Source organism: Ambystoma mexicanum, chromosome 8 (genome assembly GCF_040938575.1).
Source record: "Ambystoma mexicanum isolate Mex_15411 chromosome 8, UKY_AmexF1_1, whole genome shotgun sequence".
NCBI classification, from domain to species: domain Eukaryota; kingdom Metazoa; phylum Chordata; class Amphibia; order Caudata; family Ambystomatidae; genus Ambystoma; species Ambystoma mexicanum.
Genome location: NC_090929.1, coordinates 729,747,610 through 729,764,207, shown reverse-complemented (window position 1 = coordinate 729,764,207; position 16,598 = coordinate 729,747,610). Strand labels below are relative to the sequence as shown.

Genomic DNA, 16,598 nt, shown 5'->3' with positions numbered 1-16,598 from the left:
TTGTCCCCAGCCAGAGGTCGGAAGGTGTGTTATAAACAGAAGCATGTGTGAATGTATGCAGACTGCTGACATGTTCTCCACCCACTATGAGATCATGAGGTTGCAACATATGCAGTGGTTCCGTAGAAATTGCATTTAATTGAGCACTATTGACAATGCCGTTTTCTTTTACACTTTGCAAGAAGCATTGACTAGAATGTGGTAAAAATGTGAGGAGAGCCAAACAGAAACGCATATAAAAAGAGAAAAAATTAAAAAATGCTTGCACGCACGTAAAAAAAACCAATCAAAAACCTTTATACATCTACAATGGAAGCCCCAATCCACTACCCAGCTTGATATTGCTTACAACGCCACACCCCCACCCTCACTATCACAAAAAAAGATGTGCATTGTGCGTTAGTTTCAGGATTACATGTGCCACATCCTGGGTGGCCATGTGGATGTGTGCAGATGGCGAAATGTGCATACTTTTAGTAAACTTTGTAGTGGACGTGCTTTGGAATGGCACGATACTTGTATTGTAAATGTGTAACGCTACATTTGAAGTGTTGTACAGGAGTGACAGTGTTGGATGATGGCGGCTTTGATGCGATTGGTGGATGCGTGTGTGCCTACTTACCCGTAAGCCAATGAGGTAGTGGTGCGGAGAAGATAGTGCAAAGGGAAGAAGGTCTGGTGCAGCTTTGGAGGGGTGCAGGCCTCGCGGTACTTGGGGAAAGGCACGTGCCACATTCTGTGCTTCTTACCATGCTGGCCAATGGGAATGGGACTATGGCCTTTGGCCAATCAGGTGCTCTGGGTGTGTGTCACAGGAAAGGGCGGCATTCACTTTTTCCATTACTTTGTGCACTGCGGCTGGCAAACATGGCAAGACGCACAGTTTTCTTCGTGGGTGATACCTTTGTGGAAGATCTGTGCGTGTATTCCCTCCAAGAAGACTTATCTGGCAATTTCGGTTTGGAGGGAGTCGACGCTTTGTGGTGCAGTTCGAAGTGTGGTGTTTCAGCAGACTGCTTGTAGAATGTCGACACGTGGCCTCTTCGGCAACTGTACATGTTGTGATCATGCACTTTGGAGACTTCTTTTTGGGTTACATGCCTTGTTCCTGTGTGTACCGTCAACTGAAGATTATGATGAAAGCAGTGCAGAACATTTTCCTTCTGCCAAGGTGCTTTTCTCATGTATACCCCAGAGAATAGTGTGGAAGTATTCCAATGATTTCTGTCACCAGCCAGAGGTCGGTAAGGGTCTCATCAACAGAAGCATGTGTGACTTCTTGAATGCTGCTGGGATGTTCTCCTGTCAGAATGAGAACATTGGTTCACGATAAATTCACCTTTTCAAGGCAAATAGCATGTCTTTGTCTACCAGTGGCAATGAAATGTTGTTTCACAGTCTACACACTGCCTGCACTGAAGACCCTACTATACCAATGTGAGCTGACGTTGAAAACACACATTTATGTATGAAAACAGAAAAACAAGTGTTTCTAGGGAAGAAACTTTAAAACAAAAAAAAAAGAAAAAACCACAAAGGCTCTTTTAAGAGCCACCACACCTAACAACGTCTGCTCCCCTGGTTGAAAGTTATTCCCCCACTCCCGCGCGCGCTCAGCATGAAAAGTCAGCAAATATCGCGATAGTTGCATGGTGGCACGTGTTACATACGCCCCTTTTGCTGAAGACGGACATAGAAATGGGCCTGCAGAGGCTAAGGGATTGGGCAATAAAGTTTGTGGGTGTGGTGTTTACGGACAGACTTGCTACGCTGTGTATTTATCGAGAGAAATGCAGAGGGTGCGGTTATGGCTGTGTGTTTCACAAGGCACAGCGTGCAGGTTTTAGGGGATTCCGATATACATTAACTGAAAGTGAATGGACAACATTGTGCAGAGGCTGCTCATTTTGCAATCTATCTTGTGCCTATGTAGTGCTATGGAGTAGCTACAATGAAGTTACTGATTTTGGTTTCTCTGTGTGAGTCTTTGGTGACACGCAATAATGCCAATATTATTGTAGTTCATTGTGCATAGAAAATTGCACAGCATGTTACACGACTTTCAGTGCCGTTTCTGATGAAGGAGCCACTTGCCCAGTTCATGCGTTTGTTTCTGATCTCTTGCATAAGTTTCTATTGCATTATGCAGCCACTGATGTGACAGCGTCATTTTCTATTTGGACCGTGAATGCAGACAGTGCTGTACATTGCAAAGAAGTGTATTTGTGCCTTTGTTCGACATGTGCCAATGGCATACTTCGCCCATAGGAATATGAAGTTTCACAGCACAAATACTTTTCCCCAGCTATAACGTTCATTTTACTATGCCTGCAATCCCGATTTCTGCACACCTCATCTAAATTGGCTTGGTGCCCTTCTTGAAAGTAGTGAAATTTCTGTGGTATTGCACAGTGACACTCTTGAAAACGCTCTGCAACACATAAAGAAACCTCTTCATACAGCGACCCCCTTTCTAACCGATTGAAGTACAGTGTTTAGCACAATGCCACGCCTCCCGCCCTGCATGCGTGCATTGGCTATTCTGTTGTTGTTCTGTGAAAGGTGCATTCTTTATTTACCTTTTTTCCTTTCCCAGTTCATTTTAATTTATTATGGTGTTCTCACTCACGCCACAGAAGGAACGGCAGGAAAGGTCCGTTATAGAAGAGGCAGCACCTGCATGGATACTATAGGGACGTGCGGCAGACAGAATTATTGGCTGGCCCTCACCTATATAAGCGACAGTTATTGTAATACACCTGTAAGGACCATTCCCAAGCACTTCCAAGAACCTTCCCTCTGTACAGTAGCGTGTTGCAGTACAGGCACAATACAATGCCCTTTGCCGGCTAAGGGTCTGTAGCGCGGCATATGGTTTGCAAAGGTTGTTTTACAGCTCTGCTGCCCTACATGAGTGCCTCTCCTGTTGCCCGAAGCAGATGTGGCAAATGCTGTACATGAAAATACCATATGTAATTGTTGGAAGGTTGGTAGCCTGCCCACTGGTCCCTTTTGCTTTCATTTCAGTTGTCATCACATGCAGTACAAACACTTTATGTTTATGCTACGGCATTAGTGTTAAAGGTACCATTCACAGATATACATGCATTCTGGAATACGAAAATGTTTACAACAACGTGAAACATAGCTTCATAAGGTGCAGCAGGAAGCCATTCATTGTGTGCGACCCATGCAACTACAGTGCTTTTCTAACCACCACTAAGATATTTGCGCTCTGCATATTCTGCTGTTTCCTTGATTGTCTTTTCATGCAGTAATATGTGCGTGACCAAGGTGCACCAGCTTTGCCATTTTGCAGACATACTACAAACCATTCCACCTGCAGTTACATGTTTTCTTCAACGGTACGACCGGCAGGCAACCTCTTGATACTTTCCGTCACACTGCTGAGTGCAGACACAATGTATCTGTTTCACGGGTCATGGAAAGGCAAGCAGCAGATAAATCAAAGTAATGCAACATTTAACACGGCCACGTTACACTGCAAGTTGCTGTTCCTTGTTTACCACTGGCCGTTGTACAGTTAGGAGTGCTTTAGCCACACATTGGTAGGTTTGCAGAGCCACCCACGAAGTCGGCAGAAGTACTTTAAATGCGGTAGTCTATTGCATGAATCCGTAGGGTTGGCGACAGGGGCGGTGTTACCAGCATACAGTGGATGACCTATGCATGGGTCTAGTGGGGGACCGAAAACATGTGCGCTTTCACAACTACTTAAAAGTGCATTTGAAGATGCGGATATGCGGTCACTAATGGAATCCTACGGATACTTGCAGTTTGATTGCACATACACCAACCAGGTGCAGTCTCCCTAGAGAGAACGTCCGTATTGCTCATCTGCAGTCATCTCGGCCAGTAGTGTACAGCACAGATTTACCATGGACTGTTAGCACAAAAAGAGAGCCTACTGACACACTAAACAACATTTACTATGTACATCTGTAATTGCTACGATACACCAACACTATTAGGAAAAGTAAGGGCTAACGCAAATGGATAGATAAATGAGATTTATGATGGCATCTTTGATGACACAGGTGTTAGTCCTTGCAGTGCACACAGGTGGTACGAGTAATGGTTGCTAAATTTACCATAACTGTCAAATTTCGGTTTTTTTTTGGTTTTACCTGTAACCATAAAGCCCCTGTAAGATTGTTTTTCCATTGAATTTCATACGTTTTTGCTAGTGCAACTTAACCATAATGTCCCTTTAACAATGTTTTTGTTAGTGAATATATATATGAGTGAAATTTGCTGACATCTATCTCACTGCATGTCCTTTTTATTATATTTCTACATGTTTGGTGCTGAATTTTAATGTGCTATTGATTATACTGCTATTTTTAACCTGTTTTTTTTATCGTTAATGCAGTCTTCTGCTACACTCTAAAATGGCCGCCATGTTATTGCGCAAAGTTGTTAGTTTGTGCTGGTAGGCAACATGGAAGAAAGACCCATTTGCAATATCTACTCTCATTATTTTCATGTCTCCCTAACGTGATCAAGCGCTCGGAGAAGCGCGAAACGCGTCGTTAAGGACACTGCCCTGGCGTTCTGTTCTGTTTGCTGTGTGTTTTTTGCCTACTACTTTTACCATCTATTAAACTTGATTTTTGTTAATTGGATTCGAGTTTGCTACTTTTTTCATTGGGACCTGCAGACCTCATGCTTGGAGGGCGGTTTTTTCCTTCCTCCATGTCTTAACGATATATATATATATATATATATATATATATATATATATATATATATATATATATATATATATATATTTATATATATATATATAGCTTCAGATCGCATGAACCGTCTTAGCCAAGGGTTGAATAGAATGTGGATCTAGAAGAAAACGATTTGATACCTTGATATGTATAGTAATACATATAGTGACCTTAATTGTCCATTTAGCATTTAAAATAATTCAAAGATGGTAGCATGTTTTCAGTGCATTAAGAGGTCAAGAATTCAAGGGTCACAACTGTCATTAAGATTTCAGAATTTGTTTTGAAACGTCCTTTCTACTGAAATCTGATACAAATCAGCATCCAGAGACATTTGATCCATTTTCCCTTTCAAGTTTAGTCTAAATATAGATTTAGATTCTGCCCCAGAAGTTGACAGAGCTGTTCAAGAGGATGAACTGTGGTCACTGGAACCACTTCTCCTTTTCCGGATTTGAGCACAGTTGGTTAGCATACTTGCTAAAATTATCCATGGCATTCAGTAGGTGCTTTTCTAGCCCTGGGTTTTCCTTGAATTCCGGGACATTCAGTCCTCCTTTTATAATGGAAAAAAAGAATTACAAGTCTCAGAATATAAAGGAGATAATAGCACTGCCCAAGCGCCTACACATTGGAATGTGCTATGTTGGCAAGTGGGTAGTAGTAGTAGTTTGAAAAGGGAGGTCAATAGAGCATGAGCCGGTCTGAGGCACTACCCCTTGGAGTCTGTGTCTCATTAGACCCTGGTCAAATCACCTCTTTTCTCTCTGAGTGGGCTGACCTCTCCTCTTCCCTCTTGGCCTCCACCACTCAACTTCTCCTCCTTGGTGACCTCAACATTCATCTTGATTCTACCTGTCCCTCATCTTCACTCTTTCGCGACCTCTGCGATTCACTCTCCCTCTCCATCCTTCCTTCCAGCCCGACTCACTTGGCTGGCCACACACTTGATGTCTTGATCTCATCCGGCCTCCCCCTCTCTACCCCCCTTACAACTCCTCTCTCCTGGAGTGATCACTGCCTCCTCTCCTCTCATCTCTCCATCCCCTCCCCACAAGCCAAGTGGATTGCCACCCACCTTCTCAGATATCCGGCTCATGAAGTGTGTGTCAGTCGAGGCCTTTGCTGCAACCTTCTCCCCCCTCTTCCACCCCAGGCTGACTCGCACCCTGACACAGCCCTCTCTCTTCTCTACTCCTATATTTCTGCTACTCTTGCCCCCGTCATCAGGATCCGTTTGAAGTCCAAAGCCAAGTGCAATTCTTGGTATGACTCTGATCTAGCTACACTTAAACGGAAGTGTAGGGCGGCGGAAAGGAAATGGAGGGCTTCTTACTCATCCTCTGACAAACTGGCCTGCCGCCTGCTCCAAAGGCAATACCGACTTGCTGTCCACACTAAGAAGAGAGTCCACATACAAGCCCGTGTCTCTGCGGCATCTAACAACTCGGCCGAACTTTTCAAAATATGCAAGGAGCTGGCCAACCCTGCTGCAGTCTCCACCCCTCCTCTCTCCTCACTGGATCTTTGCAATGCCCTTGCCTCCCACTTTATCTCTAAAACCCAGGACATCCTGTCCACCCTCTCCTCTGCTCCCCCTCCTCCTCCCTCTCCTTCTCAGCTGGCTGACCCTCCCTCAGCTACCCCCATCCCCCTTTCTTCTAATTTCCTCTTTTCTCCCCTGATGGGATATCTAGACAAGTCCAATCTATGAAAACCTCATCAAAACATGTCCATCCCTGTTCCTCTAAAACCATCAAGGACCACATTGACACCCTTGTGCCGGCCCTTGCTGATTTCTGCAACCTCTCCTTTGCCTCTGGCTCTTTCCCCACCCCTCTTAAACACTCCCTTGTGCATCCTCTCCTCAAGAAATCCACTGCTGATCCGTCATGTCTGGCAAACTACCACCCAATTTCCATTACTCCCTTTTTGGGCAAGCTCCTGGAAAAGCTGGCTATCTCTCAGCTTAATCTCCATTCTGACTCTGTTGGCTCCCTCCATGAGCCTCCCAAGTACAACTTGGGTCCTTCCTATCTTCTATCTCCCTCTCCACATATGGTGTTCCTCAGGGGTCTATCCTCTCGCCCAGGCTTTTCAAGCAATACCTGGCAACTTTCGCTTACTGCATCTCAATGTTCTGCTCAACTTTCCAGTGCTATGCTGACGACACCCAACTCATTTTCAGGCTTCCTTCAGCCTCCTCCTCTCCTTCCCTCATCTCCGATTGTCTAATCGCCATTCAAAATTGGTGTGCCGCCAATGATCTATGTCTAAATGCCAACAAGACTGAGATCCTCCTTATTGGTACACCATCTCCATCCTTTCCTCTCACTCTCTGGCCAGCCTCCCTTGGCCCTCCTCCCACCCCCACTTGCGCGACTAAGAACCTTGGGGTTATCTTTTACTCTACACTTTCCTTCTCCGCACACATCTCTGATGTCTCCAAAAAATCTAACTTTTTACTCCACCTCCTTAGAGGTACTCTACCTTTCCTCTCCTTCCCTCAAAAGCTCACTGTCTCCCAAGCTCGGGTTCTTTCCAGACTGGATTACTGTAACAGCCTCTTCCTAAATCTACCTGCCTCCACTCTCCGCCCTCTACAACTAATCCAGAACAGGACTGCGAGACTTGTCCTTGGCCTCAAGCCCTGGGATTGTATCTCTCCAGCCTTGAAATCCCTTCATTGGCTCCCAGTGGATGCAAGGATTAAATTTAAAACCCTCTGCATTGTCCACAAGGCTTTCTGGGGCCTGGGTCCAAAATACCTTCAACTATCCCTCCGTAAATACCTCCCCTCTCGAGCCCTTCGCTCCTCTACTTCAAACTCCCTCAGGGCTTATCGTTTTGCAAAAAAACGAGCTGGGAGTAGATCTCTGTCTTCGGCTGGTGCCTCCCTTTGGAACAGCCTCCCGGCCACCTTGAAGCTTGAGGAAAAACATCTTTGGTTCCGGAAACTTCTCAAGCCCTTCCTCTTTGCCTCTGCCTTTGCCCCCCTTCTCCCCTGTTGATCTGTTTCTTCTCATGGCATTGTGCACCTGGCCACCCTCTGTTCTTTCGGGCCCAGGTATCTGCTCATCCTGTCACCCTCCTGCACTGCCTCCAGGCCACCATCTGCACTAGAGTTCTGTATCTGTACCCATACAGTCCCCCTCCCACGTTTCTTCTGCACTTATCAGATATACCTTTCTGACTAACTTTCACCTGCCACTTGCTGGCTGCACTACCATGGTTTAAAGCCCTTATTTATCATTTATTCTATTTAATATGTATTTATGTTTCCTCTCCTCAGCTTCACACTTTCCACTCCCCCCCCTGACCCCCTGCACTTCTCCCTCATTTTCCTTTCCCTTGCACTTGCGCAGTCTTAAATGTCACTGGGCCTAGTAAGATCGCTGTTTTCTGTTTTTTCTTTGTTCCCCTCCCTTTCTGCCTGGTCGCACTCTGAAACACTTGTGTACGAACGCGATATAAATAAAATATCATTTCATTTCATTACCTCAGGATCTGCTGTACCAAAGGCACTTCCCTCAATCTCAACTATAGCTGTTGCTCAATGTGCAGGAGTGTGCACCAAGTGTAAACACATTAGCCATGGTGTTCTCCTAGCACAACTTTACACAAGCAGTTGTCTTACTGTAGCTAAAGATAGTCATAAATTATCACCCGTTTTGGCACCTCCTGGAAGCAGCCATTTTCTAAGAAACTGAAATGCTATTAATTTGGAGTCATTCTAGGCTTACCAGCTGAACTATAGAATAGTTAGAAATAGAAGAAGGGAGCATTATCTCCTATCATACATTAGTTCGCTATAAACTAGTTTAATAATAGAACACTGAAAGGGTTTCAACGTTCTGTTATTAGATATTTACAAATAGGGCCAGTACAGGTAATTGGTTCGAATAGTTAAGTAAGGGCAACGGTAAGAAATAGAATCTGGAATTTATATCCAAGCTACAGAGACCTTTAGAAACTATAACAACCGCTTTTGCAAAGAGGAAAAGAAAAGCAAGTGGAACAAAGTTTAATAAACAGCTGAATTAATTCAGTATAACATCCCAAAAAGAAATGACAAACAAACAAGGACTTTTCACATTAGGAGGATAAAACGCTTTTGCCTTACCTATCCACATAATCTGCGATCTCCAGAACATTGCTCAGCGTGCTATTACCAAATAGCTTCATAAGGACATGAATCAGTGGTATGGTTAGGGCTTCTGCTTCAATATAAGCAGATATCACCAGGATATACTTACAAAGATGCGCCGAGGATAATGGTTGGGCCTAGACATCCATGTAACAACAAAATGGCTGGCTGGGCATTAGTTCTCCATATAAGAAGAGACACACAGGACATTTCTTATAGCGCTAATACCTGACACCTAAGATGAGCGCCAGCGAATAGTTGGGTCCTCCTCTTCCATATCAGTAGATATCGCAAAGGCATTGTTCATAGCCCTCCTATCGGACACTCAGGCGCATGCACATCCCATGCCACACATCTGCAAGTGCACCACCACAATTGACTGACTATAAGAACCAAATGATATAAGTTGAAAGTCCCAGCGCATTGGACAGAGCATCTTACTCCATCACATATGACGTGTTTCAGTAAATCTCTTACCCCTCTTCTGCCCTCTAGACTAAAGAGATCAATTTGCACTTTTTAATACTGCTTTAAATGGCAGCTGGTCTGAGAATGATTTCTGCTTTTGTTGCTGTGCTTGAAGGATGGAAATCACAGGGAGAACCCAAAGCCCAGACTTCCATCACATCTGATAAAAAACAAGAGCATTTTTATAAGGACTCACCTCTCTTTTTAAGTCACAAATGAGCTTCTGACACTTGGAAATCTGGAAGGATAGAAAAAGATAAAATGCTGAAAGTAAACTTTTTCAAAGACATTACTTCCCCCAAACTACTATACAGTGTTTGTTTGAATAAGAACTGCACCCTGCTCACCATGAACGCACACTGATGAAAAGTCCAATGAGGACCCAGGAGATTACACCACCACTCACCTACTGATTGGCACGGAAAGGTCAGTTGACCATGATGAACAATCAAGTTGACAAGACAGTGTTGACCTTCTTTGGGTCAAGAAGGGCTCAGTGTCTGAAACTCTAGAATCCATTAGCTAGGTAAATCACCATGTACCCCTTCTACTTACCATCAGGGTCGGATTGGCCCCTCAACCTATTTACAAATAGGGCTGGTATAGGTAATTGGTTAGAATCATATACAATATGATAAAAGGCCAGATGTATGTTTGTCTAATGCAGTCATGCACAGTAGAGACTGCTCGCTTTACGTTTTTTTACTGCTAGAGGAAGCTGTTGCCTTATATACTAACACTCTGGAAATGTCTCTCCTCACGCACTTTGGCCCGTGTACATGGGCTTTCACACTAGGAGTTAATAAAGGACAAGAGTGAGGAATAGAATCTGAAATTTGAATCCAAGCTACAGAGGCTTTTAGAAAGTCTAGCAACGTGAAGAAGACCACTTTGATAAAGAGGAAAAGAAAAGCAGGTTGAACAAGGTTTACTAAGCAGGTGAAGGGTGAGACTCCACTGAGTCATCCTAGAGAGACCTGTCACTTCAGAGAAACCAGCAGAGAGCTCAACAACCAGAAAGCACGGAATTGTACTTTTTGACCGACTATAAATGGTCGCAAGAACCAAGAGTTATAGAAATGCTACCACCAAAGGTTCGAACATCAAAAGCTTGAACCTTTGGCGGTAGCAATGCAGGTAAGTAAAAAAAAAATTGCGGGGGTGTCCCGTGCAACACCCCGCTCACGATACTGTGTGGTATAGTGAGCGGGGTGTTGCGGGGGACACCACTGCAGCACACCCGCAACAAAACAAAAAAACAGGGGCTACTGGGGTGTCCCCCGCAACACCCCGCTCACTATACTTCACAATATAGTGAGCGGGAGTTGTGGGGGAAACCCCTGCAGCCCCTCTAGTATGTACGTGTGTTCGCATGAGAAAGGTGCAAACTTTTGGTGGTTGGCACCTTTCTCATGCAAACATTCTGGTCGCTGCAAAATCAGCCACGGTCGGGTCACTTAGAGCCAAAAAGCACAGCTCACAGTGCATTACTTTAAAAGATGTACCAGTGGTCTAAGGGTATGGGGTAATTGTCACAAGAAACGTAGACTCTGGTTTACACTGCAAGTTTCACCTTGGGTGTAAAAAGATCGGGTTGAGGAGTCACGCTAAGGTTTCCAGGCACATGTTTTCTTTGAGTGCTGCAGTGTGATTATTACTGGAATATCTAATGAATTATCCTGCTGCCCATTTCACACTGTAGGTTAGCGACCAATCGATGAAGTGACTTATTTCAGCAGCGCAAGCGTTGACCCAGGTGGCCCCGTGGGAGCAAGGTTAGGGGTTTGGTGAAAATGTAAATATTTCTGCAGTAACATGAAAGACAGTTACTTTGGGAACCTTCATGTGAGCATCGTTCAGGAAAAAAGTAATTTTTCGCAAGTGACGCAGACACAGGGTAAAGCGGACTTTACTTCGGGAAGGCTGCAGTGCGAAATTTCATTATGCGCTGTGATATTCTATGACAAGACTGGAGGCGAGCATTATGCTTCAACTTCTTTATTTACTACTCCTCAGCAGTTTCAACAAACTAACAACAAAACACTGTAAAATGCCCAAAGTGTTTTTTTCTTCTTTCTGAAACTACAATCCCCATAGTTTCTGTAGTCCATGTCCACCTCTGCTCAGCTATGACCACATCCTGTCCCTGAGCTGCTCGTCTCTTTTATGTGCTCTGAACTGGCACTCTAACACTCCCAACTATGTTCTGCCAACATAGTGAAGACCTCAATCACTGCAAACTGACTCGTCCATCCCCGACGGCTATCTTCTCTTCTCAAATATTCTTATAATCCTCCCCTAGAGAAATATAAAACAGCCGAATCAGGGTTGCGTTCATGTATTGCTCTTATTATACAACATCATCAATTACAATACATGCTTGCGTGGGAAATTAATGCTCGCCTCCTAGTCTTTAATAGAATTAATACTCCCTGCGCAGTTAGCAGGGATAATCTTCATTCTATGACAAGACTGCCTCCTTGCATGTATATACAGGAACTGCCTAATATCCTCTGGTTATGCCCCTTCCCTTTCCTCCCGCTTCCCGCCTATGGTCTCTGTGTGCCTTAAAGGCGTAGTGCCTTGTAACATCACCCCGGACAAATATTCTGAGGTCGGGCTCAACACTCCTCCACTAGGCGTGTGGGTCTCTTTATGACACGTTGCAGGCATGACCTTCCCTCACTCTGTCCATCGGTCATAGGAGCTATTTGTGGTTCTGCCGGAGGTCCTCGTTCTCCTTCCGGGGGAGACCCCAGGTCTTCCCTTGGCTCTCTCTCTTCCTCTGCTCGGTCAAACTTGGGGGCGTCCAGCTCTTCGCTCTTGATGAGGTGCTTGAATTGTGAGGTGTTCCTTGTTATCTCTTGTTTCATATTCTGTGCAGTTATCATGGTCCCCTTGAGGGCCACTACTCGCAGGGGGTTTGGTAAGTAGCGGGCATCCGTTTTCTTGATTATTGCCTGTCTCACCAGTACCTTGTCCCCTATTTGAAATTCTTTGGGTGCTGTTCTCCTCCTGACGTCTGTGTCATATCTGGCTCGTTCCTTCCCGATGGCATCTCTGCATGATATGTCTTTGCCTATGCTCTCCCGGTCTGCAGTGTTCCTCACAATCCTGCTGAATACTTTGTAGTGTATCGTGAACTCAGCTGGTGATTTGTTTGTGGCTTCATGAGGTCTGTTTCAATATTCTCTTAAAATCCTGCACAAAGCTTGGTGGCGGTTTGCGATCTCTATGTGCGCCCTCTGGATGGTCTTCTTGATGGACACCATGAAGCGTTCTGCCATCCCGTTGGCTTGGGGCCACCTCAGCCTGATTTTCTGGTGGGTGAACCCTATGTGCCTCGCAAATGCTGTGAAATCGTGCCCGTTAAATAGGGGTCCTTTATCTGAGAATGGTAGGAGCTTATAGGAAGAGTGGACCTCCGCTCTGATCTGTTCTCTCTAGCTTGTAATGACGCTGGATATGGCAGTTGCCAAGAGGTATAGTAGTACCCTAGTATAACTTTCGAATAACTATTGGACACAGTTAGATCTTTAAGGTTGCTTGGATTTTAATGGTGTGTTGGTCTGGTCATAGAGACTGCCCAATTTGGGCAGACAAACTTGTTTACATTTGCATATTATCTATATGGTTGTTTGCATGTCAAGAATTGCCAACACGTGTTTCGTCCTAGGAACATTTTCAAGGCGTAAATGGCCAGGCCTGTTGGGGCCTGCGTGTGGGTAGCTTAGTAGCCTCGTATATGGGACGGCCTGGTGGGTCCTGAGTGTAGGTAGCTGAGTGTCAAGGTGCAGGCTCACAGCGATCGGCAAATATCTTATTTGATTGTCCGGGGTATGCCCCACTCACTGAGTACTTCATTGAAGATGGTGGCCACCATTTGTTATGCCATTGTTGTCGTTGATGGGCAATCTGGAGTATTCATCGATGAAGACCATTAGGTAGTCACCCAACTCCATGGGCCCGTAGTAATCCACCGCCACCCTGTCCCATGGCCCCTCTGGTATTTGTGTCTCTTGTAGACGTACGGTGGCTTCTGCTCTTGTGGTGCATTAGTGCGGAAGACAGTTCTTTATCCAGTTCTCTACTAGGGAGTCCGTGAACGGGAACCAGACATGGCATCTCAACTGTTTCTTCGTATTGTCAGCTCCTCTGTGTCCCTCATTAGCTGTCTTTATCACATTGGCTCTGAGTGTGGAGGGAATTACTAGTTTGCATCCTCTCAGCAATATCGAGTGGTCCATCACTGCTTGTTCCCTGTGAATTTTCGTCAGTCTCTCAACCTCTTGCTTGTCCGCTTCTGGGTGTCTCTGGAGTGCTCAGCAATAGTCTCTCCACTTATTGTTGTTCATTAGGGTGATGGCTAAAGCCATGGATGGGTCGGTCGCTGATGCTGTTGTGACTGATTCCATCAAAAGTGCGGGAGGGAGAGCATTTGCTGTAATGTAGTTGATATACTCCACGTCACCCTTTCTTGTCATTGGGCCGCCTGTCGGGCGTCGGGAGATGTAATTTGTGGGGTTTTGGTCCCCTGCCGGTCTGTGGATGTCATAATCATATTCCTACAGGCGTATGCCCCATCTTTCGATCCTGTGTGGCATTTTCGTGCAGGGGTTTTGAATACGGAGAGTAGGGCTTGAGGGTCGGTGAGCAACGTGAATTTCTTGCCAATAATGAAGTTGTGGAAGTGCTTGCATGCCCAGACCGTTGACAGGCTTTCTTTTTCGGCCTGGGAGTAGGCTGTCTCAGTTGGCGAAAAGGGCTCTGCTCGCGTAGGCCACGATGTGTCTGGGGTGCACATCGGCCCCGCTGGTTTGAGCGAGGATGCACCAGACTTGCATCGACAATGATCTCTGTGTGCCAAGTGGGGTCAAAAGAGGCTAGTCTCCTTGCTTCGGTGAGTGCCCCTTGATGTTCTTAAATGCTGTCTGGCATTCCACTGACCAGTGGAAGACAGTCGGCTTCATTACGAGTCTGGCGGTAACCGAGGCGGTAAAACCGCCTGGTTACCGCCGGACTCGTATTACCATTCCGCCTCCGTGATTCCCGGAATTACCGGGGCATTACAACCCCGGTTTCCCGGGAATCACGGAGGCGGAATGGTGTTAATCCCCATTCCCATTGAGTCCTACAGGACTCAATGGGAATGGGGATCATGGAAACACCGGCAGCATCTCGTAATGCTGCCGGTGTTTCCTCGTCCGCCTGCAGGCGGGCGGTGTTAAACCCGCCAGGTCAAACCTGGCGGTAACATCACCTCCCGCCTGCAGGAGTCGGGATCAGGCGGTCCGGAAACAATGGTGGCGGTGGGTTTACCGCCACCGTTATTTCCGGACCGCCTGATTTGTAATGAGGCCCAGTGTCTTTCTGTAGTAGTCTCCTCAGGGGTTCAGTGTGGGTCGCGTAGTGGGGGATGTATCTGGGACAGTAGCCTTCCATGCCAAGGAATGATCGAACGTCTGCTGTTTGGGCTGTCGCCTGGAGGTTCATGATGGTGCTGACCTTGTCGTAGTCGGGTGTCATCCCCTCATCTGAGAAAATGTGGCCAAAAAATGTGCGCTTCTTCTTGCTGAATCTGCATTTGTCTCGGTTCAGCGTTAGTCCCGCGCCTTGTAGTGACGCACAGGCCACCAGTAGTGCAGCATCGTGCTCCTCTTGTGTCATGCCAAATATCAGGATATCGTCACTGTAATTTAGTGCCGACTCGATCGGACAGATGACTTGTTTGATGGCCTCTTGGAAGATCTCTGCGGCCGAAGAGATGCTGAAATGTAGCTGTTGGTAGCAGAAAAGGCCTTCGTGCATGGAAAAGGTGGTGATGCCCATCGACTTGGGGTGTAGTTCAGTTGGTGGTACCCTTGTACATGACCCATCTTGGAGAATGTGGTTGCCCTGTCCAGCTGCACTATCATGTCCTTAATACACAGGCCGGGTGTTGATCCCGCTGAATGGCCGTGTTGGTCACTCTCATGTTGACACAGAATCTTATTCGCTCCCCCTTCTTTGGGGACGATGACCAGTGGGCAGACCCATGGGGTGGTCCAGTGGCAGGCTCTATGATCTCATTCTTGAGCAGCTGGTCCAGTTATTGTGAGACTGCCTTTTGGAGGTGAAACCCTACCTGCCTGTGGTTTTGGGGGACGGGCCGCACTGTGTCATCGACATGTAGCTTAACGAGTACACCTTTGAGTTTCCTGAGGCCTTTGCACAGGTTGGGAAACTTTGCCCTGGAAGGTGTCTTTTGTCATCAGTCGGACTCCCACAGGAGTCCTTTCTACTGTGCACACCAGCTCTGCGCGGCAGCCAGGGAGGGGTGCTGATGACTGATCACTTCCCCCTCCTGGTAGCAGATGTCGATGAGGCCCAGGCAGCTTGATGTGTGGAAGCTCAACAGGCATCGTCCTTTTGTTGCTCTGTGGATGACATGGATGGCGGTATTGATAGATAGGTCGTTGTATAGTAGTGTGCACTGGAACTGTTTGATACAGTGCAGTGGCAGTGCAGTGTCCTACTGAAATATTCTTGTTGTGTTCTTTGATATTTACGGTCTTTCCAGCATCTGCAAAAAGTCTTGTTCCCCCATTATATTCACATTCGCACCTGAATCAATCAGGAAGCAAAATTGTCTATTGCCAACATTGATGGATATCCTGGGTGCCTCCTTTGCCTCTCGGTCGTCTTGGATGAGATTGATGTATTCATCCAGCTGTGTGTGGTCGTATTCATAGTCGTAATAATATTGGTAGCTCTGCTGTTGCTCCCCGTAGAGCTGGTATGGGTAGGGGGTTCATCCTATGAACCGAGTATACTGGTTGTGCTGGTCGTACCCCTGTTCTTGATCTTGGAGTGGTACCTCATTGATCGCCTGTACAAACCTACCCTGGGTCTGTTAGTGTGTCGGGTGGTGCCTCGGCGCGTACAGCGCAGGCAGAGGTGCTCTACTGTATTGCCTCCCTTTGGGTGGAGCGTTCATCCTGGGTGTAGGGAACAATCTCCCTTCTTGGCATACGGACTGGAAGTGTCCCTCGCTCCCACAATTGGAACACTTTTGGGTGAGAGCTGGGCATGTCCCTTAGTGTGGGAAATTAATTCAGCATCTGTAGCATTGTCTTTGTGTCCTGTAGGAAGGCAGGTTGTTTGGCCTTCCTGGGGGTATCCCCGGTCTCCAGATCTCTGTGGTTGTACTGCCGCTATCGACTCGTTCTTTTCGTGTTTGGTCCCTGGGCTCCCCTCTACAG

At 46.3% G+C, this 16,598-nt stretch overlaps 1 protein-coding gene and 1 long non-coding RNA gene across 2 annotated transcripts in view; both read right to left on the bottom strand.

Annotated features, from left to right (window-relative positions):
• LOC138472515 (trichohyalin-like) overlaps positions 1–16,598 on the bottom strand; it is a 1,377,820-nt gene that overhangs the window by 620,818 nt on the left and 740,404 nt on the right. The gene's annotated exons all lie outside the window — the stretch shown is intronic.
• Positions 1–16,598, bottom strand: part of LOC138473663 (uncharacterized) — a 354,182-nt gene that overhangs the window by 164,787 nt on the left and 172,797 nt on the right. Inside the window, exon 2 of the long non-coding RNA XR_011268834.1 lies at positions 9,554–9,595. This is a non-coding gene — a long non-coding RNA (uncharacterized lncRNA). The remainder of the gene's footprint in view (positions 1–9,553; positions 9,596–16,598) is intronic.